The following is a 13,472-nucleotide window of genomic DNA, read 5'->3' on the forward strand; positions in this document are numbered from 1 at the left end:
AGACCGGGGCACGAACCCGCGTCCCCTGCATCGGCAGGTGGACTCTCAACCACTGCGCCACCAGGGAAGCCCGCCTCCTTCCTTTTTTAGCCCTTCCTTCATTCTGCTGCTTAGAGCATAAATATCACAGTAGGAGCTCTAACCTCTGTCTTGCAGCTTTCTCTCGGTTCAGCAAAAACAAAAGCTATAAGAAACCTGGGTACCTGAGAACTTCGTGGAACAAAATGGCCATTCCAGCCCTGGACTGCCTCTGTCTAGAATTCTACATAAAACAGGAAAAAACTACCTTAAGACAAATTATTTTAGGTTTCTATTATTGGCAGTTGCTCTTAATCCTAATACAGAAAACAATGTTAACAGCATCTACTAAAATGTTTTTTTTTTAAATCATTGACTCAGCAAGACCAGTTCTCAGAATCATCCCACAGCTGACTAAATATGAGAATCATCTGAAGAGTTTTAAAAAAATACCAAAGCCTGGATCCTATTCCCAGAGATCCTGATTTAAAAACTTGTCTCAATGGAACCTGAGCATCAGTAATTTCTTAAGCCTAAGAGGTGGATTGAGAACCACTGTCCTAGAAAAACACAGACACCAGTGTTTATATATATGTGTAAGGATATTTACAGCAATACTCTCTGTAATACTAAAAAACTGGGAGCAACATAAATGTCCATGAATGGAGAACTGGTTAATAAACATGTTAAGGTATATCCATACAGTAAAATGTTATACAGCTATTAAAAAGACAAAGGAGGGCTTCCCTGGTGGCGCAGTGGTTGAGAGTCCGCCTGCCAATGCAGGAGACACGGGTTCGTGCCCCGGTCTGGGAAGATCCCACATGCCGTGCAGTGGCTGGGCCCGTGAGCCATGGCCACTGGGCCTGTGCGTCCGGAGCCTGTGCTCCGCAACGGGAGAGGCCACAACAGTGAGAGGCCCGCGTAGCACAAAAAAAAAAAAAAAAAAAAAAAGACAAAGGAAAATAGATTGTTAAGTGAAAAAAAATAGGTTCAGTGTTAAAAGCCTAGTATATGCATAGAAAAAGATCTGGACAAACATACATTAACCTGTTAACAGTACTTATCTCTAACTGTTCCCTTTGCCTAGAACTACCCAGCTTCTATTGGTTGCCATCCCTGGACCCTGAGCCCCTTTTCTCTTCAGCCCAGGGGTAGCAGTGGTTTCCTGATGTTGCTACTCTCTGGGTCACATCTCTGTGCTCCTGGCTCTCAGCAATACCACTGCCTGTTATCACCAATTCCGTGAATTAAATGTTCTCTGTTGTAAATACTTCAAGTGGCTTTGGTGTACCTGGTTGGACTTCAAAATATGTGTTGTTTCTTACAAATTACTTTATCCAACTGAAGCAGAAAATGCACATACTTTAAAACAACTAAATATTTAACATTTACTAGGTTACCACATCCCTTACCAGGGTAAATGACAAGCAAAGGAAAAGGCAGGGACCTGGTTCCTGCTGTCAGTTTCAGACAGTTTAAAGCACATGGATTGCAACACAGAACTCTTCATCACCTGGTTATAAATGCTACTAGTAGGAAAAGGTTAGATTCAATTATGCTTAGAAACTAATACAAATAGAAAACTAGTAAAGATCAGTAAGAAGAGCAAAGGAGAGAAGCAAGGACAGTGGCAAAATTGCACAAAACCGGCTAAATCTAAAACCCTGACTTTTTAAAATGGCATTTTAAAGCATGTCTATATTTAACTACACAGAATGATGTTTCACAGTTTAAACCTTTATCCTAAAATATTTTAGGACAGACATCCTTTAAAATTCAAATGAATGGAACACTCTAACAAATAAAAACTTAAGATTTGATATGCCATTATCTTATTTTATCTAGAATGAAATGCCACCCTCTAATTTTTATTCTTTTCTAGTATGACATATAAATATGAAAACAGAAGATTAGGAAAAACCCACCATTATGTATAATTTACATCAACTATTTTAGAGTGCACTCCTCTTAGAGAGTAGGAAATTTTGTATTGTTTCATTTGTCAAAAAATATATTTCATTTCTATTTATTAAGATTACAGGAAAAGCTTTAAGATTCAACCACTGAAACACACACTGGCTTGTGATGCTGCTGAATCTATTGTTTAACTTATATATCTAATTTTCATAAAACTTCTAAATTAATTTATAGCATTTTTAGAGAACCTTATAGCAAAGAAATCAATCAAGTTCAACAGTTCTTTTTACTCCAAATACTTTTGAGGCCTTTGTTCTGGATTAAAGTAGTCAAATGCTTAATATACTCAAAAAGTAGATATCAACCAGCTGTTGATTTTTTAACATCACATGTAATTACCACAAAAAGTGGTAGTAACGAATTGTAAAACCCTCTCCTCATTCCCTTCAATGTTAATATATCCAAGTCATCGGAGACGCAAATATATTTGGTCTCAGTGCTCAAATACTTCGGAAGTTCTTGGCATTGTAGTTACTGTTACTGCTGTTGTTTGTTTAAGATTCCAAATGCCGTGTTCCTGACATTCTATCACCATTTCACCAGAAATACTGAGACTTAATTGAAACTTTTAATAAATTTATTGAAATACAAATTAGTTTTCTTAATTGCCCCCAATTCTTAAATTTTCCCATTATCACACTTTGACTGTAAAAAAAAGGCACTGAAACATCATAGAGATAAAAAGTAGCAATCAAGCATATCTTTCCCTACCTAAAAACACTTAAATTGCAGCTCAAATTTGGAATGTAAACTTAGAATTCTGCCTAGCCAAAGGTGCCAAAGTATCAATCTAAAACCGCCAATACTTTCGAAAAAGGAAACAGATCAACAAGACAGAGTGTAAGAGAAACAAAGAAAAGATACACTGTAAAATGTTTAAAACTTGGTATTTCAATAACTTGAACTAACGTTAACATTTTCTAGGAATTAGTCATCAATGAAATTACTGAATACTCAATAAAATGCACATTCATTTCTTATTTTATATCTTTTTAAACCATAAAAGTAATGCTTTTTTAAGAACTCAAATAATACAGAAATAGAGTGAAGTCGGCCCACACACACAATCCTCTCTCTGACCCCTCTCCCCCTTGCCTCCCCAAATGTCCATCCACGTTCTCAGTGTTTAACAATTCCATAAGATGCATTTAAAGATTTAAATACAGCTTCTTTTGGATTGCATTCTAGCCACATCTTATATTACAGCCAGAAAATCAAATCAATTACCCTTTCAATGGGTATTGTATTAACTTCAGAAACCAGTGACTATCATTATACAAACTACAGTTGTGTTTTCTGGGATTAGCAGTCTGCAGTTTTATAACCATTAATTTCATCTGCAATGAAGGCAGATTCTGATTCTTAGTAGAATCTATAAAATTAGTATTAAAATTTACATTTACAACCTAAAATGAGAAAAATTCTACCAGACACTTAAAACACTGAAAATTAGTTGATTTATTTACTAAAGTTAAAAAAAAAAGCAAATGTCCTCACAAAACCCTCCTGGAATCATGTGTGTTGCTTGCCTGATACATGTTATCAGCATTTGTAGACAAAAAGCTACATAGCTAAACCGATACAGCACAACAGGCCTCTTCTTGGGGGATCTTGAAGATACTAGAAAAATAAAGCCATTTTGAGATTAAAGGCCATCTGTCATCTCATCTAAGGGAAACTGCCAGCTCATTTTGAGATGTCTTAAAAATGTCTGCCAACAAGAACTTCTTCCATCTTTCCTTTCTCTAACGTATCACAATTTAATTTCATAAAATAAAAAACAAAGGCAATCCTGCAAACCCTTTTCTGAGATGAGCATTTGATCACTAGTGATACAAATATGCTGTCAACTCTGTGATGTTTTAATCTTCAAGGAAAACTCTGGTGGGCAGCAACTGCTTGATTTCCCCCAGCTTTTTATTCACAGGAGGTGAACTGTACATCACCGGTGCTTTCAAAGGAAAAAGCCTAGAGATCAAAGCTTTACCTCTCCTTCTTACGGGGATTTAACTCATTCGTTATTCTTAAAGAGACTTTATAACTTCTAGGCTTTCCAGAAACTGATGAAACAGTCTGTTTTCTTAACTTCATTATTTATTGTTACAGCATTGCAAGAACATGAAAACATAAACATAAAAACAAGTTACATACTTCTTACATACAGTTTCTCATAAAGATAGCTGTATAAATGGTAGACTCGGTAACATTAATGAAGCTAAATATCATTGGGCAAAATGGGGATATAATGGAATTTGAAAATTTGAACAAATAAATACATGATGGAACCCAACTATGAAACCAAACTCAACTCTGGCAAGTTCAAAGCCAAACATGATTTAGAACACTGTAAAGTGACAAGAGGTATTAACAAATGTTTTAATTGCCATGGGGGAGTGTTTGGGGAAGGTGGAGAGAATCTGAGAGGAAGCTTTTAGTATGGGAGAGCAAAGGGCAAGGCAAGGGAATACACAGCAGTTATGACAGAAATTAACTGAGCTCAATCAGTGAAGTCTTCAAGCCCACTTGGTGGGAGACTCAAAAATCGACTTGGGAATCCCTCAGGGAGAATTACACATTTTCATATTCTGTAAGGAATACTGTTAGCTAGTCATTTCACTCAGAATATTTTTTTGGTAAAAATGAAAACTAAGAAAACAAATCTAAACTTAGCTTATTTGTGAAAGAATATGCAACAACAGCTTTACAGCAACAATTCTCACACCATACAATTCACCCATTTAGAGTGTATGAATCTATGGTTTCTAGTGTAGTCACAGAGGTGGGAAATCATCACAACAATCAATTTTAGAGTGTTTTCAGCAACCCAGAAAGAAGCCCCATACCTATTAGCGGTCACTTCCCACTGTCCCGAACTTTCTTAGCCCTAAGCAATACCAATCTCTCTATAGAATCAGATAATATGTGATCTTTTGTGACTGATTTATTTGGCACAATGTTTTCAAGGCTCATCCACATTACAGCAGGCATCAGCACTTCACTCCTTTTTATTGCCAAATCATATACTATTGTAGGGATACACAGTAGTTCCCCCCCCCTTCTTATCTGCAGTTTTGCTTTCCTCGGTTTCAATTACCCATGGTCAACCTCAGTCTGAAAATATTAAATGGAAAATTCCAGAAATAATTCATAAGTTTTAAAGGGTGCACTCCTTTGAGTAGTGTGATGAAATCTCGCACCACCCCACCCCATCCCTCGGATCATCCCCTTTGTCCAGTGTATCCCACCTGTTAGTCATTTAGTAGCCATCTTGGTTATCAAGTCAACTGTCATAGTATCACAGTGCTTGTGTTCAAGCAACCCTTACTTTACTCAATAATGGCTCCAAGTGCAAGGGTAGTGATGTTGGCAATTTGGATATTCTCTTACTGTGCCTAATTTGTAAATTAAACTTTATCATAGGTATGTATATAGGAAAAAACATAGTATATAGGGTTCAGTATATCCATGGTTTCAGGCAACCACTGGAGGTCTTAGAACATATCCCCTGAGGGTTAAGGGGGAACTACTGTATCAATTTTTATTTATCCATTCAGCAGTTGATGGACATATGGGTTATTTACTTTTAAACTACTATATAAATAATGCTGTTATGGACATTTGTGTACAAGTTTCTGTGTTTTCATTTCTCTTGGATGTATACCTAAAAGTGAAATTACTGGGTCCTATGATAACTCTCTGTTGAACCTATTGAAGAACTGCCAGACGTTTTCCAAAGTGGCTGAACCATTTTACATTCCTACCAGCAGTGTATGAAAGTTCCAATTTCTTCACATCCTCATCAACACCCGTTTTTATCTGCTTTTCCTATTGTAGCCATCCTAGTGGGTATGACGTGGCATCTTACTGTGATTTTGATTTGCACTGGGTCAAAGCTAATGATGATCAGTTTCTTTTCATGTTCTTATTGGTCATTCATATATCCTCTTTCTATTCAAATCATTTGTCCATTTTTAAACTGGGCTTTTTATTGAGCTATAAGAGTTGTTTATATATTCTGGGTATTAGATCCTTATCAGATATATGATTTGCAAATACACCCTCTCATTCTATGGCCTTTTTACTTTGTTGATGATGTCTTTGGAAGTATACAAGTTTTTAACTTTGATGAAGCCGAATTTATTATTTTTTTCTTTTGTTGCTTGTGCTTTTGGTGTCATATTTAAGAACCATCACCAAATCCATGGTCATAAAGGTTTACTCCTATTTTTGTTCCCTAAGGGTTTTATGGTTTTAGCACTTACATTTGGATCCAATCCATTTTGAGTTAATTTTTGTATATCATGTGAAATAGGGAATCAACTTCATTCTTTTGCATGTGGATATCCAGTTGACCCAGAACCATTTGTTGAAAAGATTATTCTTTCGTCCACTCAACTGTCTCGGTATCATTTTTGAAAATCAGTTGACCATAAATATGAGTTTCTTACTGGACTCCCAATTCTAGTCCACTAATACATATGTCTATCTATATGACAGAACCACACAGTCTTTAACTCTATTCTTCTTTTTCAGGATTGTTTTGGCTATTCTGGGTTCCTTTAATTTTTTTTTTTTTTTTTTTTTTTTTTGCGGTACGCGGGCCTCTCACTGTTGTGGCCTCTCCCGTTGCGGAGCACAGGCTCTGGATGTGCAGGTTCAGCGGACATGGCTCACAGGCCCAGCCGCTCCACAGCATGTGGGATCTTCTCGGACCGGGGCACAAACCCATGTCCCCTGCATTGGCATGCGGACTCTCAACCACTGCGCCACCAGGGAAGCCCTGGGTTCCTTTAATTTTCATGTGGCTTTTAGGATCAACAATCAATTTCTACAAAGAAGCCAGCTGTTATTTTAATAGGAATTGAATTTAATCTGTAGGTCAATTTGAAGACTTAACAATATTAAGTCTTCTGATCCATGAACATGGAATTTTTCCCATTTATTTAGGTCTTCTGTAATTTCTTTCAACAATGTTTTGTATTTTACAGAATATAAGTTTTTCATTGCGCTGCTAAATTTGTTCCTAACAATTCTTTTTGATGTTATTATAAATAAAATTGTTTACTTAATTTCATTTTTAGATGGTTTATTGCAAGTATACAGAAATAAAACTGAGTTTGGTGTGTTGATCTTTTATCCAGTAACCTTGCTGAATTCATTTATTAGTTCTGATAGTTTTTTAGTACAGTCTTTAGGATTCTCTATATACAAGATCATGTCATCTGCAAATAAAGATGGTTTTATGTCTTCCTTTCCAATCTGGATGCCTTTTATTTCATTTTCTTGCCTAACTGTCCTGGTGGAAATATCTTTTTAAAGGGAAAAAGCTACATAATGTTGTCAAACTCGTGATATGATGGTAATTAAAAAAACCTCTTGACTCCCAGAAATCATAATATAAAACTAATTCATCAAGATGATTCTTACCAGAAAGAACTCCAGATTAGTTCCGATGTTATGGCATCAAAGCCCTGTAAAAAGGTCACCAGAGGAAAACAGGATAATGCCAGACTCATAGTCTACAGCGTACAAAAAATCACACCAACTTTACCTCCTGCCTCAGCTCACTGCCGTGAGGACTCTACTTAGATACTGGTTACTGGTTACCTAAGTAAAATGCTAACAGGAAACCTCTCCTGATGATGAATAAGGGTTGTATTCTTTCAAATTTCTACTCTATGTGTTTTGATCCTTAAATATACTCTTAAATACTTACTTTTTTCACCACCAATGTTTACCCTAATAAAGGCTACACTTAAAAACTTGTAACAATATAATAAATGTAAATTGAAACATGTAAAACTTACCATTACAGAGTTTCTCAAAGACAAAGGAAGCTGGTTTGTGCAGCTGCTGGTGTGTGTAGGGGCTGGGGCCAAAGAGGCAGTCTGCGAGTCCAGAGCCGCCTAAGTCCTTCCTGGCTTGTGTGGTCAAGAGATTATTTACATACAAAGGAACTGATCATATAAATAAATATACTGAGAAAAATGGGAGCTGGATTTCTCTGTCAGAGAAGGGCTAGAAAGGGAGAAGACTAGAATAAGTTCTGCTGTGTTGGATCAGAATTGGAGGTACAGGTGAAAACTCATGGTGTTTATACACTGTATCGACATACAAATACACAAGTAGATATAAGTACGTGAGTGTATTTCCTATATCTGTCTGTTGAGAGGGCTTGGAAGCAATGAAACCCCAGTAGCAATGAGCATACTTATTGCCCAGATCTTGTTTACAAAATATTACTCTCCACAAAAAGGAACTAGAGCTCCTTGGAGAAGTGCCTGAATGCAGAGCTGGGTCAGGGAAAGTACAAGATGAGCCTGGAATATTTTGTGCCAGAAAGTAAACGTGTAAAATATGTTGGAGATGTGTCAAAAGAATACAGGAGTCACCTTGAAAAGGTCCCTGCTGGCCAAGTCTGAGACAATTTGAGCATTCAAAACAAATAATGAGAGTAATCGATTATATAATACATTGACCAAAATGTTAGGATTTCATGAGTCCACAATGACATAAACAAGCAAACGGAGAAGGGATGGCTCTTCCTTGTAGTAGAATACCAACTAAGAAAAGTAGAAGTAATGACTGAATGAGAAAAATCATTTGCCAGCTATCTCAGTAATAAATGATCCAAATAAGAATCATCAATGAAAGTAAAAATTAATAGATGTGTTTGATAAAGGTATTTACATTGTCCCAAAGTATCTCCCTACAAAATATTTACTTACTAACATATACAAAATACTTATTAACTTTACAGCAGTGACACCTGCATATCTCACTTTATGAAGTGATACAACTTCAAGTCCCCAGCAGTCAGATGAATCAACAGCGTGTGCCCCTCCTCAGATGTCGCAGTAAGAAAAGAACTCAGCATCATTTCCAGGGTATTCTTCCCAAAACTACATAACCTGAATCTAGTTATGAAGAAACATTTGAGGAAAACAAATTAAGGGATATTCAACAAAGTAACTGGACCGTATTCTTCAAAAATGTCAAGGTAATGAAAAACCTGGAGTGCACTAAGGAACTGTTCCAGGGAAAAGGGGGCTAAAGAGACATGACAATAAATGCAACACATGATCCCAACCTGAACTCTGGATCAGAAAGAAAAGAAGGTAAAAGGAAAGTAGGTTTGTAAGTATGTGTGTGTGGTTTCGTGTCATAAAGGACATCACTGGAAAAATCTGTGGCATCTGAATAGGGTCCGTGGATTAGATGGTAGTAATATATCAATGTTACCTTCCTGGCTTTGATGGCTGTACTCTGATTATGTACAAAAGTGTTCCAGTTTTCAGGCAATATACACTGAAATATTTAAGGATAATGGCTCAATATATCTACAGCTTACCCTCAAATGGTTGAGAAAAAAATACAGAACAAAAGGGATGAAATGATTAGGCAAATGTGGAAATACATTAACAACTGGGGAATCTGGGTGAAGAATATGAACAAGTTCTTTGTATTAGTATTACAATTTTTCTGTAAATTTGAAATTATTTCAAATAAGAAAATTAACAAATGCTAAACTATGTTCTTCAGCATCCCATCATAAACCCTCCTATTTGTGTGTGTGTGTTTGGAACCCAAGCATTACATTTGTACTTTTTTCAATTGTTAAATTTTGTTCTGACATATTCTCATCACTCCAGCCTACTGAGGTATTTTCATATTGTTTCTTTTCTTCTGCCAAGTTAGAGATCCTTACCAGCTTCAGAGTATCTGTAAATTTAGCTATCAAGATAAGAATAAAAATCTTAAGTAGAGTTCTGAAAAGAGGGAAAAGCAAAAGGTAATACTGTAAGTCAATACATGAATAGCTAATAATTTTTTTTAGTTATCAAACACGTTCAATCAGTTCATTTTAGGATCAATGATGTTCCCTTGGTTTGACAAACTAGCTTTTTCTAAATCAATACCTTTAAATTCCACCATATCTGACAGCTCATGAAAGGTATTACCATAATGGTAATGACGTTGCTGGTCACAAAGTCAAATTCCCAAATACAACAAAAGTTAGCTATAATACTAATTTCCGAAGAGTGAATCTGGCTTTGGGTTGATTTTGATTCCTTCCAAGGGAATTAAGCTAGAGACTTCTAAAAGTACCTTCAAGCAGCAAAGACTTTTGAAAATTTCCTGGGGAAATTTTCAAATCCTCATAAAATAAAATTTGAAATTACAGTATTTACCATAGGGGCAAACACAAATTCACTTTTCTTTGCCAAAGGTCTCAATCCAGAAACCTGTCCTCTTCCTCATTCTTGGTCTCAGCTCAATCTGCATACTGAGTCATCCCTCAGTATCCATGGGGGATTGGTTCCAGGACCCCCAGCAGATACCAAAATCCGAGGATGCTCATATTCCTTATATAAACTGTTGTAGTATTTACACACAACCTATGCAATCCTCCCGTATACTTCGAATAACCTCTAGATTTATAATACCTAATATAGCGTAAATGCTATATAAATAGCTGCCGGCAAGTGGCGAATTCAAGTTTTGCTTTTTGCAACTTTCTGGAATTTTTCTAATAGTTCCTTTCCACTAACTTTCACAAAAGCTGAAGACTCTGCTATCTGGCACAAATAAAACTCTCTGTGACCCCTACCTTTTCTCCGGTTACCTTACTCTTTCTCTCCTTTAAAGAGCGTTTATATTAACGGCCATTTCCTCACCTCCCCACTCACTCCACAGGCTATTTCAATGTGTATCTTGGTCCAATCACCTTCATTCTATTCACTAAGGTCAAAGGGTCTCCCTGGCATTGAACACGAAAAAAACATTGCAGTCTTTACCACCCTCAGCAAAGTATAAACTCAGAGGACCACTTCCTCCTCTTTGAAACCCACTCTGCCTTCCACTTTCCTGACACCATTTATCCTGGTTATTCTCTTACCACCAGGGCAATTCTTTACTTGACTGTTAAATGTTGGGAGTTAGTGTTCTGTTCTAGGTTGTTCTTTCTTCTTGCTTTACATTTTCTCCCTCAGAAATTTCATCCATGTCCATGGATTCAATTACCATTTTTAAGTCTGACCTCCAAATCCTTAGGTCCAGCCAAAATTTTTCCTCAGGAGACTTGATAATACTAAGGGCAAATTCACATTATCTTGGTCAGAGCAATCCTACTTCTAGGAGTCCATTCTACATAAATATCAGTATGTGTGCAAAAAGATGTATAAACTCTCTTGTAGCATTATGTGTAATTTAAATTAAAAAATTTCAAACTTAAATGTCCATCAATGGGGGGGGTTATTATCAATAATACATATCATAGTATGCAACCATTAAAAAGGAATGGGTAAACATACTTATACCATATAATCCAGCAATTGTGCTTCCTGGTATTTGACCAAAGGAGCTGAAAACTTATGTCTACACAAAAACCTGCAAATAAATGTTTATAGCAGCTTTATTCATTAAATGCAAAATGTGGAAGCAAATGTGTGCCAGGATTTCCTTCAGTAGGTGAATGGATAAACAAATTGTGGTACGTCCATACAACGGACTATCATTCAGTGATGAAAGGAATGAATTATCAAGAAAAGAAAAGACATGGAGGAAACTTAAATGCATATTACTAAGTGAAAGAAGCTAACCTGAAAAGGCTACAGACTGTATATGATTCCACTACTATGTGACAAGCTGGAAAAGGCAAAACCATGGAGACAGTAAAGAGATCAGTGGTTGTCAAGGGGTTGGGGGGGGAGGGATAGATGAATGAGGGAGCCCAGGGGAGTTTTAGGGCAATGAAACAATTCTGTAAAATAACGTAATGGGAGACACACATTGTTATACATTCATCAAAATCCATAAAATGTACACCACAAAGACTGAACCCTAACGTAAATTTTGCACTTTTGTTAATAATAATGGATCAATGTTGGCTTATCATTTATAACAAGGTATCATATTAATGAAAGATGTTAATAATAGGGGAAACTGGGAGTGGGGGACTGGAGAGCATATAGGAACTCTGTACTTTAGACTCAATTTTTCTATAGACCTAAAACTGCTTTTAAAAAAAAAGTCTATTCATGGGCTTCCCTGGTGGCGCAGTGGTTGAGAGTCCGCCTGCCGATGCAGGGGACACGGGTTCGTGCCCCGGTCTGGGAGGATCCCACATGCCGTGGAGCGGCTGGTCCCGTGAGTCATGGCCGCTGGGCCTGCGCGTCTGGAGCCTGTGCTCCGCAACGGGAGAGGCCACAACGGTGAGAGGCCCGTGTACCGCAAAAAAAAAAAAAAAAAAAGTCTATTCATAAAAAAAGTAAGAAAAATTTAAGATATTAACAACAGGGGAAATTGCAGACTCTCAAAGAAAACACATTAAATACAGTAAGCTAAATTCTAGCGCAGTGGTTCTCAACCTTGGTTGCACATTAGAATCACTTGGGAAGCTTTAAAAAATTCTGATACTCAGGATACATTGTGGGATCATCAGTATCTGGAAGTGGGGCCTACAGACGATGATGAAGAATTCCCTCATCATACAGTCAGACATACATGACACCTTAAAAAAATCAGTGTATGAATATAAGGGGGCATTAACAATTTCTTGCCACTTGGCTTTAAAAATAGTGCTCAGGACAGAGGATTACTTTAAAAAACAAAAAACCCACAAAGATGTAGCAGTAAAAATCCTACACAGCCACATTCATATGGCCATTTTTCATTTCTGCTCCCATTATAGCTTCAGAATGGAGAGAGTGACACTCAGGTGTGCCTTAATAATAGTGCAAACAAGCACAGAGAAAACAAACCTCAGTTGTCATCTTATATCTTAGTACAGTAATGTTTTGATTCACTATTTTTGTATTAGAAGATAGCAGATTTCTATTTAATTTTATTTGTTATATGATAAAGTGAATCTGTGGAGACTAAAAAGCTAATATATTAACAATAGATGAGAAAAAGAGAGAGAAATTGATGGTCCCTTAAAAGTACATTCAAGAACATCAAAACCAGGGGCTTCCCTGGTGGCGCAGTGGTTGGGAGTCCACCTGCCGATGCAGGGGACGCGGGTTCGTGCCCCGGTCCGGGAGGATCCCGCGTGCCGCGGAGCGGCTGGGCCCGTGAGCCATGGCCGCTGAGCCTGTGCGTCCAGAGCCTGTGCTCCGCGACGGGAGAGGCCACAACAGTGAGAGGCCCATGTACCGCAAAAAAAAAAAAAAAAAAAAAAAAAAGAACATCAAAACCTCAGGAGTAACAGACTGTCACAGTGGTATTAAAATGGAGCAGGACCCTATGGTCCTTGCCTCCCCATGTCCTCGGCCTGCCTTTTGTCTGTGGAAATATTTTAGCCAAGAATAACAGAGACCAAATAATAATAGTTTAGTCATTAAGCATAGTCAAGGACCTTTAGTTCCTCCTCAAGTGCTACAGATAACATTCTGAGCCACATCCTGCGAGCTGTCTTATAGGTACTGAAACCCCCGCCAGGTGGAAGAAGTTAACTACATGATGACCAGACT

At 37.3% G+C, this 13,472-nt stretch overlaps 1 protein-coding gene and 1 long non-coding RNA gene across 7 annotated transcripts in view; one reads left to right on the forward strand and one right to left on the reverse strand.

Annotated features, from left to right (window-relative positions):
* Nucleotides 1-13,472, forward strand: part of LOC309795153 — a 399,522-nt gene that overhangs the window by 352,402 nt on the left and 33,648 nt on the right. The window lies entirely within an intron of this gene.
* ATE1 (arginyltransferase 1) overlaps nucleotides 1-13,472 on the reverse strand; it is a 171,822-nt gene that overhangs the window by 4,186 nt on the left and 154,164 nt on the right. The gene's annotated exons all lie outside the window — the stretch shown is intronic.

Source organism: Mesoplodon mirus, assembly GCF_964341445.2.
Source record: "Mesoplodon mirus genome assembly, chromosome: 2".
Classification (NCBI taxonomy): Eukaryota; Metazoa; Chordata; class Mammalia; order Artiodactyla; family Ziphiidae; genus Mesoplodon; species Mesoplodon mirus.